This window comes from Bos taurus, chromosome 26, assembly GCF_002263795.3.
Source record: "Bos taurus isolate L1 Dominette 01449 registration number 42190680 breed Hereford chromosome 26, ARS-UCD2.0, whole genome shotgun sequence".
Lineage (NCBI taxonomy): Eukaryota > Metazoa > Chordata > Mammalia > Artiodactyla > Bovidae > Bos > Bos taurus.
Genome location: NC_037353.1, coordinates 30756547 through 30776738, shown reverse-complemented (window position 1 = coordinate 30776738; position 20192 = coordinate 30756547). Strand labels below are relative to the sequence as shown.

Below are 20192 nucleotides of genomic sequence, written 5' to 3'. Positions count from 1 at the left end.
GCCCAGTTCTTAAAGGGTTTGCTAGACTATGAGCTCATCATGGGTAGGGAGCATGACTTGCTCCCCCACCATCCCCAGCCCCTAGCACCTAGCATGGCACAAGCATGGCCCAGAAGAGAGGCTTAGGCCATGAAGGTCAAAGAGATGAATGACCTTTCCTTGCCTGGCTGAACCTTGGTGCTGGCCTTTCCTGGCTTCCTTGCTCCAGCATGGTAAGAAGAGGCATTGAACACTGCAAAACTATTCCTGAGTCATTCACATTAAAGTTTAAATATCAAAATGCTGCCTCTGTAGAGTAGCCAGAAACCCATTGAGCCAGATGGTGGAAATTCCCTTCCCCAAAAGTGCAGTGGCCCAGCCACCTTTTCCCCGTTCTTACTGTTGTACATATCTGGGGACAAGATGAGTCTCCAAAACAATAAATTGCCTCTAAAGGAGAATCTTCCAGAATCACCAGGCAATGAAGTCAGTGTCCTGCGACCAAAGTGAGAATCATACAGACCTTACTTTCGTCACACCTTCTTATTCTCTCATGTATCCTGGGGGTGGAGGGCATTCCTACAGCAATCTATTTTCTTTAACGTCTCCATATTTTTTAAAACGAATTAACAAAGATTCCAAATTCAGGTACTTTAAGGTACCAGTGACTGACACCAGCTCAAATATGATCGTTTCCAGAGACATTTGGAATTAAAAGATGACCAATGCCTTAAGCTAAAGGAATACAGCTCTAATGGTGAAATGTTAGGCTTTAGGAGATGGAAGGGGAAAGCAGTATGCAGGTGGCAAAGGAGCTTCCCCTTAATGATGAGCTGGTTGATTATATAAGTCACTCAAAGCCTCAGTCTTCTCATCTGCAAAGTGGGAAGAACAATTTTTGCCTTGCTGAAGGGGTATCTATAAAGGAACTTTGGAAACTGTGAAGTATTGTGCACATGTCAGGATAGTCATGGGCTAAGAGAGTCCTGGAAGATTTTCAGGGAAAACAGAAACAATGGCAAAAAGATGTGAGACTTCGGGGCCATTGCATGGCTCTGTCATTTTGGAGAAATAATCTCACCATCTGCAGGGTCAGGGTTCTCCCCTACAATGGGAGAGTGCCATTGGCATTCAGTCTACCTCTCTCCCCCAGTCTGAAAAGCATCCTCAATTCATCTCCTCCATGTTCAGTAATCACAGATAGGAATGTCACTGTCCATGGGGGTTTGGGATCAACTTGAGAGAAGCAGATGACCACACTGAGCTGGTAAAATTCTAGCCAAAAGTAAAGAAACTGGCAATCTCAGGTCTGGGAAAAACTTTCCTCCCTTTGATTCTCTTTTTTGGAAAACAAACAAGAAACACTTGGAAGAGACCCATTCCTGTCTTCAAAGAGGTCTGGGGGAACAGGAGCCCTGTCTGTGAACCACTGGACTCAGCAATCTGGGAAGCAGCCCCCACATTGGGGGCTACACAAAATCTCCAGGGAGGAAGCAGCCTGGAATGGTGCTGTTTCTAGTTTCTGACCTTTTGCCTGGATGCCTGTCCACCACCCATGCTCTTCTCCCCTCTGAAACCTTTTCTTTCCCTCTCTTCTTTTTTCATCTCTCCTGCCTGAGGCCTGCAGTTTGCACTCTCCCCTTCCTAACCAAGAGCTCAATTCTCTTGGGTGAAAAGGCTGATGGGCACTGAAGTGTGTGTATTTATCAGGGATAACAGACATGTGAGCATGTACTAGACATAGAGATGACTTCATTCCATCAGAAGACATAGTCTCCCACACATCAGTCTTCTCCAAGGTGTCGGGACACAGCAGTGAGCAGAGTCCAAACTCCCACCCTCCCAGGACTTATTTCTTATCCAGGTATACACATGACACAGGACCAGTGGGTGTGCATGCAGGTATACATATAGGCACAATCAGGCGCACAAAAACCCTTTACTCCCATGCTTTTCAGGAAATGAAAGGCAAACTCCAAGCTGGAGCCAGAGTAACAGAGATTCATACAGCAGGGCTGTTACATTCTGTTATGCATCATAGAAATATCGTGAGAGACTATGGAAGAGTTTGCCTTCACTGGAAACCCTTTCTCTCTTGCTTATGTGGGAAATTGACTTTCATTTGCATACACTGACCTTTTGTGTGGTTCCACGTAGTAAGGCACACTACATTATGTATCCGAATACTTAAATTTCAAAAAAATTTCGTGTTATTCTAATTCATAGAGTTCTAAAAAATCTCACAGTCGTGTGTAGCCTGCCAAAGAGTCACGTCAAAACAACTGTCTAAAATTACAAGTTACCTGGAAAAGTCAGAAACGTAATCAGAGGCTATTTCCATATAACTACACCCTAAAAACACCCATCCCAGACAGGCAGGCACATGAGAATAACATGTTGGCATATAGTCACAAGAATCTGCCCTAGACTTTTGATTCTTAATTGCATCATTGTTAATGTAAAATTGAGTAGAAAATCCCAAATACAGAGGCTAGAATTTGGACATTTTTCTCCATTTCCTGGTTCACTGGGAGAACTGGACTCTGTCAGATCTTAGTCTGAATGTTAAGGGCATGTCTGCTCATCCTGTTAGTTTTTCATACTTTGGATGTGAGCGCTTTTAAGTGCACTGTACATACATGTAATGTGGTTCTGTATTTTGTTAGAGACACCGTAAGTATAATAGCTAGTATTCACGGAATGCTTCAAGCCCTGTTCTCCATGCGTAATTTTTAATTTTATTTTATTTCATCCTCAAAACAACTCCAAAAGCTATTGTCATCACTCCCATTTTACAGATGAAGAAACGGAGGCTGAGAGAAAATGAGTGCTTTGTCTCAGATGGCACAGCGAGCAAGTGCCAGGGCTAGGGTGCTCGCTGGTCTCCAGCCGACGAACGCAGCAGGATGCTCCTTCTTCCTGTTTATAACCCACTTACCTTCATCCAGTTCTGTCCAGGCACGTGGGTTGGGTATGAGTTTATGCAGTCTCACTAGCTGGGTTTATGTACGTAACAAGGGCGCTTGTGGCAAATCCTCATTATAGACTGAACATTTCTCCAGGAAAGGAAACCTGGATTCTCCCTTCCTACGCTGTGAGTTCTTCCACAGCTTCCACGGCCTCCCCTGCAGTGCCTAGTAAGTGCCTTGCATAAAATAATAAAATAGAATTCCGTGGACAAAGGAGCCTGGCAGGTTACAGTCCATGGGATCGCAAAGAGTCGGACATGACTGAGCAACAATCACTCATAAAACAACTGTGCAATACACCTTGTTCAGGGACTTCTCCAGTGGTCCAGGGGCCAAGACTGCACACTTCCAATGCAGGAGGCGCAGGTTCCATCCCTCATTCGGGAGTTAAGATCCCACATTCCATGTGGCACGCCCTTCCCCCCAAAACACCACACACACGTTGTTCAATTACTAGGAACTTTGTTCTGGATCAAATCAGGTGCAGGCAGCACCTTTAGTGTTGTTTATCAGACATTGTCAGGCTTCCACTGGCGGCCAAGCTAACTTCTCATGATCTGTCCACCCTTTTCCACAATTAGCCTCACTGCTGGGCTAGAGGACAGACACCATGCCACAGAAGGTCCTAAGAAAACATATATTGGCCACCCACCCCAGAGGTTGCAAAGCTGAATGCAATATGCAAGTGCACTTAGAAGGATTGTTGGTCACGTAGGGAAGAGGTTCTCAGCCTGGGCTTGTGCCTTAGAATGACCTGGAGATAGAATTGCCAGATTTATGCAATGAAAACACAGGTATGCACATTTTAATTTGAATTTCAGATAAACAGCAAATGATATTTTAGTATAAGTATGACCCATGCAACTTGGGGGACAAGTGTGTGTGTGTGTGTGTGTGTGTGCGTGAAGTCGATTGGTCATGTCTGACTCTTTGCGACCCTATGGACTGTGGCTCCTCTGTCCATGGGATTCTCTAGGCAAGAATACTGGTGTAGGTTGCCACGCCCTTCTCCAGGGCATCTTCCTGATGGAACCCGCATCTCTTACATCTCCTGCATTGGTGGATGGGTTCTTTACCACTAGTGCTGCCTGGGAAGCTCCAGTTTGGGGGACATGCTTATGCTATTTGTTGTTCATCTGAAATTCAACTTTAACTGAGTGTCTTGTGTTTTATCCAGCAACTTAACTGGAGAGCTTAACCTAGTCAACTAAATTAGGTCTCTGGAAATGGGGTTCAGATACCAATAATTTAAAAGATTTCCTAGGTGATTCTTCTGTGCAACTGGACTTGAGAATCACTGATAGAAGGGACCTAATATGCTGGAAGGCAAAGGAGGGGGAGTGGGGTTTGGCTTAGGGTATGTAACCCCTGAGCAGAAAGTGGTAGAGACATGTGACAAACTTCACTTACCCAAGGGTCTGCTTCCAGGCCACATTCCAGCTGCCAAGCACTGGAGTGTGCAGCCAGCATCATGTCTCCAGAGCCACACCGGGGGCCCCAGCACCATTTCCAAGGAGCTTGGTGCCCTCCAAAGGCACCAGTCTTCCCTCTACCACCTCCACCCTGATGCAGCAGAGCTAGCAGGCATCAATTTTTATTTCCTGTGTGTATCTGAATTCAGCAGGCACCCAAATTTCAACTATGACTTGAGGAACTCAGAGTATGATCTGCCTGTGAGAAGTGACACATCACACGGGTTAAAAGCCTGGGGTTTAATGCTAAGTAGAGATGGGTTCGAATTCTGTTTCTGTCATTTTCTCATATATATGTTTGGGCAAGTTACATAACCTCTCTGAATCTCAGTTTTTCATCTGCAGATGGAACTGACAAATTATACTTACCTCACAAGTTCATTGTGAGGCTCAAATGAGATAATGCCTGTAAAGTGCCCAATGCCTAGTATGGAGGAAACATCCAATAAGTGGTGGTTTAGTTGCTAAGTTGTGTCCAACTCTTACCACCCCACGGACTGTAGCCTGCCAGGCTCCTCTGTCCATGGGATTCTCCAGGCAAGAATACTGGCATGGGTTGCCATTTCCACCTCCAGGGGATCTTCCCGACCCAGGGATCAAACCCTGGTCTCCTGCGTTGCAGATTCTTTACCATCTGAGCTACAACGTAGCTGTTGTTTCATAGCTTCTACCTCTCCCAGATGGGCCTGTAGAGCTTCCTCTCCCAAAGCTTGGCAGCAAAAAATCATACAGGTGGGGCTACAGTCCTGTCTGACCTAGAGCTCCCCAAGGAGTCCAGCACACGAGCTCAGACCCTCTTGTTCTCAGCCTTCTGGCTTTGAGCCCTTAACCAAGCCTTGTAAGATAGGATTACTCATGCCAAAGAGAAAGGCGGATTGCACAAAAATGACCTGACTCCCTGAATTCCACTTATGACTTTGTCACTGACCAATCATGATCTTGGGCAGGTCATTGCATTTCTAAGTTTCTTCACCTATCAAATAGATATAGGTCAGACAGTCACATCTAGCCATAGTGCCCTGTGATCAGCTTGCTTGTAGAAATTCTGGCCCTGAGTCCCTAGCCACTCTCCTCAGAGAGTTAAGATTCTTTTTTACCTGTTCCCAGGCTTCTGAAGTAGAGATTCAGGGTTCAAGCAGGACAGAGAGCTCTGAGTTGTGGGCTTCCTGCCTTCTCATTAGCTACATACATACTCCGCTAAAAAGCTCAATATATACTCTTTATATTTTCCCTTCAAATAATGGAGGGAAACTTCAGTATTTATTCTGTCTTTTGTCCTTTTTAAAGATGAGTCCAGACTCACCACCACTGGTGTTGCCAAAGTCCACGGGTACAAATGGAACTGAAATGTGAAGGGGTGATTTTAAGGGTGTCATTCAAAAGCTAAAGTGCCCCCTCCAACTGGAACACCCTAGATACACCTGTCCTTTTTCTCTTAGGTAATCCCTTACTAATCCTTTTTCAAATTTCACCTGCCACTGAGAGTCCACTGCTGTTGTCATTTTTAAAGGACAAACCTGTTTTTCAAGTGATAATTGCACTGGCCATCTGTCTCCATTAGCCATCCCCCACCCACCGTCTTTCTCCAACCCCTAAATAACTGAAATAATAGTACAATAAAAGAATCTGGTTGCAACAGACAGCATTTTGTCCATGTGTGTTCAATACAGGATGGACCTATAAATACACCGAGTTACAACAGAAAAATCTTCTTGGTTTCCCCAAGTTTTCTTGGCTCAGAGCTAGAGAAACAGTAGACTCTCATCTCTGATGAAGAAGATCGTTTTATTAGTGTGGATCCCAAGGATTGGTTGTGTTACTTTTTTACAAGGGGACATAATTGGCTAACATCCATGCTGATGGATAGTCTGAGAACACGCCTATCTCCATTAGCGCTTGAGATAAAGTCCTAATCAAAGTGGTCATGAACTTCTTTTGAAGTTGCACAGGAAATCTCTGGGAAACATGGTTTAAAAGACTCTAGTTCAAAGGAAACTCCTCCTTTATTAATAATATTCAGAGATTTTTTTCCTGATTTGGTTTTGGTAACTTGCTGTGCTGAAAGAAACAAAATAAGAACTGGGGCACTGTTTCTGGGAAATCCAACCCAAAAGGCTGGGAGTGGTTGCAGATAATTAATCTGGGGGGACTTTGTCAGCAACCTTGCAGTTTGGGCATGGTGAAGCAAGTCTCAGTAGCTGGTCATTTTGTTATTTTTTAAGACAGCCATCCTGGGTATGAAGCTATATTCACCTCCTCCCTTTGAACTATCAAAATGTAACATCCTTTGATGGGGTTAATTTTACTCTGATTACAGATTTACCCAGAGAGGATCCTTGTATAGTTCAAGACTGATTATCCCTTTGGAAAGAGAGTCACGAAATATCTCATGAAGATATTCTAATAGCAAAAGATTTTGATCACTTAAAAGTGTTGGTAAATTATGCTAGAAGTTAGCGTGATACTTAAATTTCAGTGGGTTTTTTGCTTTTGTTAAGAGATGTAAGTAAACACAGTGAGGAAAGAATTTCCACTTCTAAGAAGATGAGGTAGACATAAATCTTCTCTATTCTTTCTACTAAACACAATTAAAATCCTTGGGCATTATGTATATAGCAAATAGAAGAAAACTCTTAGAGGTACAGAGAGAGAGGCAGACCAGCTAGGGATCTCAGGACCCAAGGAACAACACAGTGGTGAAGTCTCTGTGTTTTATTTTTGCCTCGTTTATCCCAGACTTGGAGTTGAAGAAGCTAGTGCAGACAAGAAAAAAGAGAGAGAGAGACAAACAAAAGTCTGTCGTCTCTAGCCAAATGATCAGGAAAGGGGTAGCCTAATAAGACAAAAAAACTTCTGGATAATAACCACTCTGCTTCAGCCAAACACCACAGAAAAACTGTGACCACACCCACACTCACACCAGTAAAGGTCATCTGGGGAGAATAGACTTCCATCCTAGCTAGGCTGTAACAAGGCTCCCCGACATCCTCTGCCAAAATGGTCCCAGAAAAGGCAGAACAGAGAGCCAGGACTTTCCCCCTACCAGCTGGTGAAAAGGACCCCTCTCCTGCAGTGTTAGTGTAGATCACATGGGGAATTCCTGTCTGCACAGCTTAACAAAAGGGCATCCTTATCAGGTGTCAAATGGACTGAGAGGGGAATCTGGACTCCAATCTCCGCAGAGTGGTAACAAGGCAGTGCCCTGCCTCTCTCTCTTCTCCTGCCACAGCCGTGTCAAAGAAAATCACAGGAAACAGAGGTTTAAATAAGATGCAGAGTCTTATAATATGAAGATGACCAAGCTTCAACAGAAAAATCATTCATCATTCTAAGAACCAGGAAGATCTCACATCAAGTGGAAAAAGACAATCAAAGGATGCCAATATCCAGATAACAGAGAAATAGCCATGATGAAAGTAGTTCAAGGAACAATCAAAATGCTTGAAACAAATTAAACAATGGAAAGGCTCAGCACAGAAATCAAAGATCTACGAAAGAACCAACAGAGTTTTAGAACTAAAATCACAATAACCAAAATAGAAAGCTCAGTAGATGGGCTCAACAGCAGAATGGAGGGGACAGGAGAAATAATCAGTGATTTAGAAGATGGTACAGTAGAGATTATCCTGTCCGAACAACTGAGAGAAAATAGGATGGAAAAAAAAAAAGAACAGAGACTCAGAACATGGGACTAGAGAAAATCATCGAAGATTAAAGTCAGTGGAATCCCAGAAGGAGAGGAGAAAGAGGGCAAAGCTGGAAAAAAAAAAACTTGAAGAAATAATGATTGAGAACTCCCTGAGTTTGTTAAGACATAAACACTGATTCAAGAAGCTGAGTGAATCCCAGACAGGATAAATTCAAAGAAATCCATGACAAGACATACCATAATTAAATTTCTGACAACTAAAAACAAAAAAAAAAATCCTGAAAGCGGCCAGGAAAAAAAGTGTAGATGTAAACAAGATTATTCTAAAATTTGTATGGAAAGGCAAGTGTAAAAGCTGAAAACATAAAAACTCTAGAAGAAAACATAAGGAAAATGCTCCTTGACTTTGACCTTAACAATGATTTTTTGATATGACACTGAAAGTGCAAGTAACAAAAGCAAAAATAAACAAGTACATTAAACTGAAAAGCTTTTGCATAACAAAGGAAGCAATCAACAAAATGAAAAGGCAACCTACAGAGTGGGAGAAATTATTTGCAAATTGTACATCCATAAGGTGTTAATACCCAAAATATATAAAGAACTCATTTATATCTCAAGAGCAAAGAAAAAAGAATCTAATTTTTAAATGGGCAAATGCCCTAAATACACATTTTTTCGATGAAGATAGCCAACAGGTACACAAAAAGCGCTCAACATCACTAATCATCAAGGAAATGCAAATCGAAACCACGATAAGATCTTATCTCATACCTTTTAGAATACGTGCTAAAAGTCAGTTGCGTCTGACTTTTTGTGACCCCATGGACTGTAGACAGCCAGGCTCCTCTGTCCATGGGATTCTCCAGGCAAAAATACTGGAATGGGTTGCCATTCCTTTCTCCAGGGCATCTTCCTGACTCAGGGATCTCTTATGTCTCCTGCATTGGCAGGCAGGTTCTTTACCAGGTTCTTTACTAGTGCCGCTGTTTAGAATGGCTACTACCAAAAAGATAACAAGTGCTGGTGAGGATGTAAAAAAAAGAGAATTCATGTGCACTGTTGATGGGGAATGTAAATTGGTATAGCCACTATAATGGTATGAAAGTTCCTTAAGAAATTAAAAATAGAATTATGATACAATCCAGCAATTCCATTCCTGGGTATATATCTGAAGGAAATGAAATCACTATCTCAAAGAGGTATCTGTACTCCATGTTCATTGAAGCATTATTTACAATAGCCGAGGCATGAAAACAACTTAGGTGGTCATCAACAGATGAATGGATCAAGAAAATGTGAAACACACACACATATACAGTAGAATATTATTCAGTCATAAAAAGAAGGAAATCCTGCCATCTGCAACCACATGGGTAAATCACATGAGGGCATTATGCTAAGTGAAATAAGTCAGAGAAAGACAAATACTGTATGATCTCTCTTACATGTGGATCTAAAACAAACAGAACAAAAAACCAAGAGCACCTGAACCCACAGAAACAGAGAAGATCAGTGGTTGCCAGAGGCAAGGTTGGGGAAAATGGGTGAACGTGATCAAAGAGTGCAGACTTCCAGCTATAAACGAATAGGTTCCAGGGATCTGATTACAGCAGGGTGACTATAGTTAATAATACTGTATTATATTCTTGAAAGTTGCTAAGAAAACAGATCTTAGAAGTACTTACCAAACATACACACAAAAAGGTAACTATGTGAGGTGATAAGTTAGTTAACCTGATGGTGGCAACCATTTCACAATACATATGTGTATGAAATCATCACATTACATGCCTTAAATTTATACAGTCTTATGTCAATTACATCTCCATAAAACTGGGAAAAGAGAACCATAAACATACACGCTGACAAGTTTCTTGTTAAAATGCTGCTGCTGCTGCTGCTGCTGCTAAGTCGCTTCAGGGGTGTCCGACTCTGTGCGACCCCATAGACAGCAGCCCACCAGGCTCCCCCGTCCCTGGGATTCTCCAGGCAAGAACACTGGAGTGGGTTGCCATTTCCTTCTCCAATGCATGAAAGGGAAAAGGGAAAGTGAAGTTGCTCAGTCGTGTCTGATTACATTGGGGGAAACAATAAACGAGTAAATGGGATCCATAATTGTATTAAAATAAAATATTTAATTAAAAAGTAGGGGGAAGGGATTAGAGTTAGCCTTAGAAGATACAGCCGTGTCCCCCATCCTTAAATACAGAAGATATGTATGTCAAATGTGGGGGCCACATGGCAGTCTGGCTGAGGAGACACTGTCTGCCCAGAATCAGAATCTAGCACATGTCCAGACAATTGCCCCAAGGAGACATGATTATAGAAAAGATAGCCTGACAATTGGTAACGTGTGTCCCAGGGCCCAGGTAAGGTCATGGGCATTATCCTTGGGAGATCAGATTGCAGATGAGATTCAGAGGCAAGTGGAGCTTGCCAGGTTGCTCTCTCAACTTGCCTCTCCTCCTTCCCAGCTCTCTCAGTAGCTCTCTCAGTCCTCCAGCCATCTGGCTTGGATTGTTTTTGGTCTTTTTTTCCCCATCAACTTAAAAAACTTAAAGTAAATAACACAAAATGCAGAGAAGAAGAAAATAAGATAATAAAACCCATCAAAATCCCAGCTGCTACTTACAATATCTTGGTTGATGTGCTGTGTGCTCAGTCACTCAGTCGTGTTCGACTCTTTGTGACTCCCATGGACTGTAGCCCCCCAGGCTTCTCTGTCTTTGGCATTTTCCAGGCAAGAATATTGGAATTGGTTGCCATTTCCATCTCCAGTCTTGGTTGATATATACACACAAATACACCTACTCTATCCACTTCAGGCCCTTAATTTGTACCACCCTTCCCTCTCGGGCATGTTAAATGATAAAGCTAAATTATCATAATGCAGAAACATCCTGCATAAGGTCCTATATTACATATGCCTCTAGCAAGATCTTCCCTAAAAGAATATTCTCCCAAGCTACCTTATATAAATATATGTACACTTTTTATTTTAATAAAAAATGAGATCATACTGTACAGGCTGTTTTGTAACCTCTTTTTCACTCAATAATGAATCATGAACATCTTTCCAGGTCAATAAATACGCTTTTACAATATTTTAATGGCTACACAATATTCCATTGTATGACTGTACCATAATTTATTTAACCAGCCTCCCAATTGTAGGCATTTAAATTATTTCCAAATATTTTTTGCTGCTGTAAACAATGTCGCAATAAACATCCTGGAACAAAATCTTAGTCCTTAATTATTTCCTTAGGATACATTCCTGGAAGAGAATAGCTGGGTATATGTTTGCACATTTTTAAGGTTATAAAAGATTTTGTCAAATTGCCCTGCAGTTAATTTGCTCCCTGTTTCTGCATACGAAAATATCCCACCCCCTCTCCCCAATACACATGCAGCATCGCCATCACTTGGGTGCCATTCTGATTTTCAAGGAGCTGCCAACAGTTTCCTGATCAGTTCTTAACTGATGCCAAAGGTTTAGGCTGACGACAAACTTCAGATCTTTCCATGGCAATTTGCATTTTAGATGCAGGTACCTGAGGTGGGTGGTGTGGCTCCTTTCATGGACCCGCCTCTGTAACATCTGCTCTAGCACTCAGAGATCAGAGGAGGTACCTTTGGGCTGTCCCTGACTATTACTCACCACACTGGAGGGCAGTTTGCTGTGAGCACCCCTCTGTCCCTCCCCTTTTGGGAAGGAGTGAGTCCATTCAAAACCAGCTGAACCTAAGTCTCTCAAGGTGGGTACCTTGAGACCAGGACAGGCACATACTGTCTCTACTTCCAGGATTATCAACTTCAGGAATGGCAGCACCTGCTTGTAACCCAGTTCTGGTTTCCAATTCCGCACAGAATCATCTGCAGCTTGCCATCCTCCCCCAAAGTGGGCACTCGGTCCACGTCCCTGAGAATCTGACCAGGCTACCTGTGAGCCATGTGTTGAGAGAAGAGCATTGGTTCTTTTTTAAAAATCTTATTTCTTTGTTCATTTTCTTTTTTGTTGCGCTGGGTCTGTTACTGCTCACAGGCTTCCTCTATCTGCAGCAAGTGGGGCCCCTCACTAGTTGCCATGTGTGGGCTTCTCCTTGCAATAGCTCCCCCCGTTGTAGAGTTCGGTCTCTAGAGAGTGGGCTCAGCAGTTGTGGAGCACGGGCTTAGTTGCCTCGTGGTATGTGGGATCTTCCTGGACTAGGGATTGAACCCGTACCCCTGCATTGGCAGGTGGCTTCTTACCTACTGGACCACCAGGGAAGTTCCAGAGCATTGGTTCTGAAACCAAAGAAATGGGGGTCTTGGGTCCCAACTCTCCAGCAGGGAAGCTGGGAGTCGGGAATAAAAACCTCTTCCCTCTATGTCATCCATCCTGATAACTGGGAGAAGGGATGTCCTGTTTCATGTCTCTTGCAACCTAGCAGGACTGGACAATGGGAAAATGTCTGGTGAGAAAGCAGACTTGGAGCCTTCAGGACGCGCTCATCCTGTGTTTATTATTATTGTTATCCTTAATAGTCGCAGAGTGCCGAAGAATTGATGCTTTTGAACTGTGGTGTTGGAGAAGACACTTGAGAGTCCCTTGGACTGCAAGGAGATCCAACAAGTCCATTCTAGAGGAAATAAGTCCTGGGTGTTCATTGGAAGGACTAATGCAAAAGCTGAAACTCCAATACTTTGGCCACCTCATGCGAAGAGTTGACTCATTGGAAAAGACCCTGATGCTGGGACGGATTGGGGGCAGGAGGAGAAGGGGACGACAGAGGATGAAGTGGCTGGATGGCATCACCAACTCGATGGACGTGAGTTTGAGTGAACTCCTGGGGTTGGTGATGGACAGGGAGGCCTGGCGTGCTGCGATTCATGGGGTCGCAAAGAGTTGGACACGACTGAGCGACTGAACTAAACTGAGCTGATACCAAGTGCTGCCCACCGTGGGCCAGACACGTACAGCTTAACAGATAATTAGCTCATTTAATCTTAACAAACCCTGAGAGGTAAGTACCAGCATTATCCCCATTTTACTGACAAGGCCCATAAAGGTCAAGAGACTGCCCACGTCCCACAGCTGATAAGTGAGGGAGCTGGAAATCTGACCCAGGTGGCGTGACCCCAGAGCCCATGTTCTTAGCCACCATGCAGAACTGCCCGTATAGTTATCACACTGCCACCAGCCACTGAGCAGATGCACTGGGTGTCTGGCACAGTGCTGAGAACTTGAAACACAGAGTCTCACTTGATCTCCCCCACCTTTGGTGAAGTGGGGATGACAGTCGCTGGTTTACAGATGAATAAACTGAGGTCCTGACAGATCTGACGGCTCGTCCCAGGGCCAGGAGAGCCCTGAGCATAATCCCACACCACTTCTGCAGTGGCTCGCGGAGCCATGATTAGCAATGACCGTGGCACGCCAGGACAGCATCTGTGTACTCGCTCCCCAGGACCCCTGGCAAACACCGCCGCTCCCACTGCTCCCTGGCTTATCTCCTAATTAAGCATTTTGTCAGTGCAAGTGGTGTTTTGTCCTCAAAACAGAACTCCTCTTTCCAACAGAAGAAAGCAATTTCCTCCATGTCAAAGTTGCCAATATCTTTTCATTGTTGTTTCCTGGAGTGGGGGCTGAGGTGACACATCGGCACACAGCCCTCCCAGCCCCTCCAGCCTTCCTAAGGGCTCTGGGCTTATCTGCAGGTGTGGTGTCAGTTTTCAAGGCCAGCAGGCTTTCCAAATTTGCAGAGAAGAGAAGGGAGCGCGTTTGGGCCCTGGCTCTGTTTGGGATGCCAGTCCAAACTTGCAACTGAAGCAGCCTTTAAGAACCGATGGAATCTCCCCGCACCGGGATCTGTGTTCTGAGACCAGCCTTGGGGGTCTCAGGGTCCTTTTTTAATCTAAAAGTTATATATTTCTATGCATAAAAGTTATATGTTTCAAACACATTTGAAATGATAAAGAAGTAAATAGTGTAAACAGTACAATTCTCATTCATACTATCATATCCCCCCCCATCACTTACCACAGTCTTTCCAGGTTTTTCTTCATACATTTGCATTCATCTGTGCAAACATAAATATATTACATTTTATAGATGTGTACTTTTCATGCACAAAATAATATAAGTTGTGATTATTCTTCACATAAAAATATATCTTGTTCTTTCCATCCTTTTGAATGTGTGTATGTGTTCAGTCGCTCAGTTGTGTCTGACTCTTTGCAACCCTATGGACTATAACCTGCTAGGTTCCTCTGTCCATGGAATTTTCCTGGCAAGAATACTGGAGTGGGTTGTCATTTCCTCCTTCAGAGGATCTTCCCCACTCAGGGATCGAATCCTTGTCTCCTGCATTGCAGGCAGAATCTTTGCTGCTGAGCCACCGGGGAAGCCCATTCTTTTGAATAGCTATGTAGAATTCAGTGATATGGATGTGACCTCCACCCTCTCTGTTTTATTTCATAATTAAATGGTTATTTTTATTTTGAAAGGGAAATACATACATGGAAAAATTCAAACAGTGCAAAGAGATGTATGTGATGCCTATCTTGTCCACTGAAATATACCTGACACCTAAAATGTTATTTGATACATAGTGACCCAGTACATGAAGGACGTCTCCCCCCCTACTCCTCGACCACCACTCCCGGTCGCTTGGTTTCCTGTATGTCCTTCTGAAGATATTCTGTGCACACACCCAAGCATAGCTGCCAAGACTGTTTGTGATTTAAACCACAAGGGGGAATTCACAAGCAGTCCCTCGCTGCCCACTTTCTTCCCTCCTCCTATCTCCATGCAAATTGGCAGAGGGCAGGGCTTTGAGGGAGAGAAATAACAGTTCATGTGAGTGCTGGTGTGTGCTGGTCATCCCACATGTGAAAGATTGGGTGGAAGGAGTTGTGGCTTCGGTGTTAGGAATGTAGATTGGATGCCAGCCTCCAAGACCGACTTCATAGCTGCTTCAGGGGTAAAGGACCACACAGGGTTGTTCTACAGAAGCCATGAGAGTGTGTGTATGAAAACCACAGACACATGGTCAGCACGCAACCAGCTGGAACAGGTGACAGGATGTCGAGTGAGCTGTGCTATGTCCTGCCCTGATGTGGAGGAGTCCAGTTTTTCCAGGAAGTAGGGGAGAAGTCAAAGTTTTACTTCTCTGAAATCACATGAGCCATTAGAGCAATCTATTTTTAAACCGTGGTTTACTGCCATTAATTAGTTAATTAAGACTATATTTGAGGAGTTACCAGGCACTGGGCATTGCCCTAGATGCTTGAGATATAAAGAAGGAAAAGTTTAGGTGCCAGGATCTCTGGTTCTATTAGGAAAGAAAGACCAGCCTTTCAAACATTTGTTTCTTGAGAGCCTACTCCAGTATAAAGGATGCAGCAGTGAACAAAACAGACAAAAATGCATAGAACCTACCTTAGAAGCTCAAATAAAGGGAGATAGACACACAGAGCCTGGGAGAGAGGTCAGCTAGGTTAGCTTGAAGCTGTACATAGAGACAACACTTGAGATCAGTCTTGAAGGACAAGGGGAAATTCACAAGCAGCCCAAAGGGGAAGAGCATTTGAGTCAGAGGGAACAGCCTTTGCAAAGGCACAGAGGTGTGAAAGAGTATGGCATGTCTAAGGAATGTCTGACTGGCTGGAGGACTGAGGGGCTGGGCAGGTGAAGGGGGCATGACCAGGAGAGGAGGTTGGCAAAGTAGGTCAGGAAAGACCACAGCCCTGTATTACTCTCCTATCACACTTTGCACTTGGCGGCTTAAAACAATACACATTTATTATCTCATGGATCTTGAGATCAGAAATCTAAAATGGATCTTACTGGGCTAAAATCAAGGTGCCTGCAGGACTCTATTTATTCTGGGGGCTCTAGGGGACAATCCATTTCCTTGACTCTTCAAGCCTCTAGAGGCTGCCTACATTTCTTGGCCTGTCGCCCCCTCTCCATCTTCAAAGCTGGCAGTGTAGCATCTCCAAATCACTTTCTCTTTTATTCTCCCTTGCTTCCCTTTTCCACATATAAGGAGCCCTGTGGTTATATTGGGTTCAGTTGGATAATCTAGGCTACTTGCCTCATCTCTGGATCCCCAGCTTCATCATAGCTGCAGAGTTCCTTTCTCCATGTTTGGGTAACTTATCACAGGTCCCAGGGCCTAGGAGGTGGACCCTGTAGGATGAGTCCTATATTCTGTCCACCCCAGGCCTTTGAATGAAACCATGTCAGAGCCTAAGACCTGGCTGAGTCATAGACGGAGCCCTGTTTGTAACACTGGGGTTTTGGAGAGCTCGTGTTGGTGGGCAGTGGGGAGGATAAGCCTAGGTCAAGAGGCTGCATCAATGGTCCAGGAGAAAGAAAGGGGCTCCAAATGAAGCAAGTGGAGTGGATAGTGGACTTGAGAGGAGATGTGGAGAACTTGGGAAAGATCTTCCTAGAAGCCTAGTGCAGGACAGAAAAGGAAGACAGGACTGAGGGAAGATGTTTCTTGTATTTGCTTGTTGGTTGGTATTGTTTTATCTTTTAAGATAAAATGAAGTGCCTAAGTGTGATATTTTTGCTGTGGGCACCAGGCGATGAATGAGAAGGGAGATTTTGAGAAATTTAAGATCAAACTACTGCTGCTGCTGCTGCTAAGTCACTTCAATCGTGTCCGACTCTGTGTGACCCAATGGACGGCAGCCCACCAGGCTCCCCCGTCCCTGGGATTCTCCAGGCAAGAACACTGGAGTGGGTTGCCATTTCCTTCTCCAATGCATGAAAGGGAAAAGTGAAAGTGAAGTAGCTCAGTCGTGTCCGACCCTCAGCGACCCCACGGACTGCAGCCTTCCAGGCTCCTCCATCCATGGGATTTTCCAGGCAGAAATACTGGAGTGGGATGCCATTGCCTTCTCCGAAGATCAAACTAAGTAGTATGTAAATTTTAACTTGAAAACTTGTGTTTGCTGGGTCTCTCAGTTGGGGAAACTACTTCATTTTCTTTCATTCTGCCCAAAACTTCTGGGTCTAAGATAGAAATTCACTAGAGAATATTTCTAAAGAACATTCACCCAATGTCAATTTCAGAAGAGGCAAGCTCTTCCTGTATATATATATTTTAAACCTTTTTGTATTAGCTTCTTTTAAAAATTTCAGCTAATGGTAACTCCAGCTGTCCACTTTCAGGGCTATGATGACTTCGGAGTCTGATGAGCAGTTTACTTTATGAAACCACCTCTGACACTTTCCATATTAGTGGGAAGAGTTCTGGAATTGGAATTGAATACCCAGGTTCAAGTCTCAGCTCCATGCATCTGTGTGACCTTGGACAAGTCACTTATTCTTGCTTCTTTTCTATGAAAGGAGAATAATAATACCTGTCCACTTACTTCATTGTGTTGTTATGAGAAAATCAGTTGCAGTAGTCCACAAAGAGCACTGTAATTGGTAAAGTGAAAGGAAAAGTGTTAGTCGCTCAGTTGCGTCCGACTCTTCGCAATCCCGTGGACTGTACCCCACTAGGCTCCTCTGTCCATGGAATTCTCCAGACAAGAATACTGGAGTGGGTAGCTATTCCCTTCTTCAGAGGATCTTCCCAACTCAGGGATCAAACCCGGGTCTCCCAGGCAGATTGCAGGCAGATTCTTAACTGTCTGAGCCACCAGGGAACACCATATAATTCAGTGGACCTATTATTACTTTTTAATGCCCAGATATTTATTCTCTCATTTTTCCTGAAGATTATATTCTAGTCCATCTATAAGAAGGGAAAGGAGCTTTGGACAAATCCAGTCTCACCTGTCCATAGGGGAGATGGAGAGGGATGTGCCATTTGCTCTTGTTCCTCTTTTCCAGAAGGGGCTCATAGAGTTCTGTGTCCTCAGGGGATAGGGGCTTACAGTCCAGGCAGGGAGGGGAGAAGTGAAGTGACAATTACCACCTGTTTGGTAAGTGTTGCAGATGTTATCTGAATCTTTGGAAAACAGATTCTCCCAGAATATGAAATCCGATGCTGGGGACTGGTGGTCAGGAATGGCTTCCAGGGAGGTGATCATATGCTGGGTTCAAACAGACAAACAGGTAGGCAAAGGAGGGGGGAAGTGCATTCCAAGTGGGAGAAATAGCATGTGCAAAGGCATGGTGGTTTTCAACAATATAATAGTTTCAGGAGCCTTTGTTTCTTCTTGCTGTTCAGTTGCTAAGTCATGTCCAGCTCTTTGTGACCCCCACAGCCTGCGGCACACCCAGCTTCCCTGTCCTTCACCATCTTCCAGAGTTTGCTCAGATTCACGTCTGTTGAGTCAGTGATGCTATCTAGCCATCTTGTCCTCTGCTGTTCTCTTCTCTTCCTGCCCTCAATTTTTTCCAGCATCAGGGTCTTTTCTTGTAAGTCGACTCTTTGCATCAGGTGGCCAAAGTATTGGAGCTTCAGCTTTAGGAGCCTTTGTAGGACAGCCCAATTCACAAGGCTGCTGCCAGCTCATGATTTTATCTTATGGATTTTCCAAAGCCCATCTCAGTTTGTTCTGCTCTGGCCTGACCATCCTGTAGGCTGCCTCTCCACCCTGGAGCAACTACCCCAGTTATGGAACTCCAGGAGCTTTCAGCTGGCCAGTCAACCCTGACTCCTTTTCCACAGAAGCCTGGGGTCACAGCCTCATCTCCTGGAATACATTTGCCTTGTAAAAAGCCAGCCTGCCAGGAGTTTCTCACTGAAGGCAATTTTGTTATTAGGGGAAAAAAAGCCTCTGTGTCCCCCCTCCCCCCAACCAATCTTCCTCCAACTCCCTGACATGAGCCCGCGTCATTAGTTACTGGCTTTGGCAGTTTTATTATGGAAATGACATATTGAAATACAAATTGGGATGTGTACAGTATAATTACTAATACTGCATATTCATTTCCTCCCTTTGTTACTGCTGAGTCCCCGTAAAGCCTTCTTACCAGCCACATCCCGATCCTGTGTGCAGTCGGTTCTGCTCTCTTTTCTTCTGAGGGCCAGGCTGAGAGGGGAAGCCAGCAGAGGAAGTACCTGCCTTCCCTGAGAAGGGCTATTTTTGTGACAATGCTGAGCTGACGTGGCAGCTGGGGCCTCCGACGTCCAAGGGCTTCCCAGCTCTTAACCCAGACAAACAGACCGGGCCAGACACGGGAAGTTCCAGCCAGGGGACCTTTCTAAAAAATTAAATGCAACAAAACAAACATTTTCAGGGGTACAGGGGGCCGGCCGTTGTGGCTGCACTCTGACACCCTCCGGAACACCTTCCCTCCAGAACACCTTCCCTCCCTTCCCTCAGAGCTTCTCAAGAGAAGGAGGTCAAGTAAGGTGGTTAAACTGACCACCTTGTAGCCTGTCTCATCTCCCTCCATGGCCTTGGTGTCTGCCCTTCCCCAGGGGAGCAGTGTGCTGTGAAGACACCTCACTGTGACACGAGACTCTTCCCTCTGTCACTTAGCAGATGCACCATGTATGAGTGCTAAGTCGCCCCAGTTGTTGTCTGACTTTGTCACCCCATGGGCTGTAGCCCACCAGGATCCTCTGTTCATGGGATTCTCCAGACAAGAATACTGGAGCAGGTTGCCATGACCTTCTCCAGGGGATCTTCCTGACCCAGGGACTGAACTGGTGTCTCTATGTCTCCTGCATTAGCAGATGGGTTCTTTATCACTTCTGGGAAGCCCACTTTGGGCAAATTTCCTTAATCCACCCATACCTCAATGTCTCCATCTGTAAAGTGAGGCAACATGCAGTGTCCATCTCATAGAGGTGTTATGAGGATGAAATGCCTTAATACAGATAAAGCATGCAGAATAGAACTATTGTACTATAGATTTCTTGCAGAGATGGCCTCAATTAAGCCCTTGGCTATGTGACTTTGACAGAAGTCACAGTGGGCCCGTTTTGGGCCCCAAGAGGTCTTACCTGCTTCTGTTTTGTCAGAGCCCTGCTCCTGCCATGAGAACAAGCTCAGGCCAACCTGCTGGACGTTAAGAGACGCAGAGCTGACTTCACTTTCTCTTCCCAGCTGAGGCCCCAGGCATGGGAGAAAGCCCTGGCATGATCAGCCCACAGATGACCCACGACTGTCCACAGAAGCATGAGTATGGCCACCTTAGACCAGAAGAAGCACCTGGTC

At 44.6% G+C, this 20192-nt stretch overlaps 1 long non-coding RNA gene across 3 annotated transcripts in view; it reads right to left on the bottom strand.

The window, feature by feature from the left end:
• Positions 1 to 20192, bottom strand: part of LOC107131885 (uncharacterized) — a 34675-nt gene that overhangs the window by 2136 nt on the left and 12347 nt on the right. The window contains exons 2-5 of one of the 3 annotated variants that reach the window (XR_001495210.3): positions 19979 to 20167; positions 19000 to 19230; positions 17445 to 17493; positions 14095 to 14134 (exon numbers count right to left, since the gene is read on the bottom strand). This is a non-coding gene — a long non-coding RNA (uncharacterized lncRNA). Of the gene's footprint in view, positions 1 to 8874; positions 14135 to 17444; positions 17494 to 17853; positions 19231 to 19978; positions 20168 to 20192 lie in introns of those variants that run through there. The other 2 variants (XR_009492998.1, XR_009492999.1) reach the window with 2 other exon arrangements.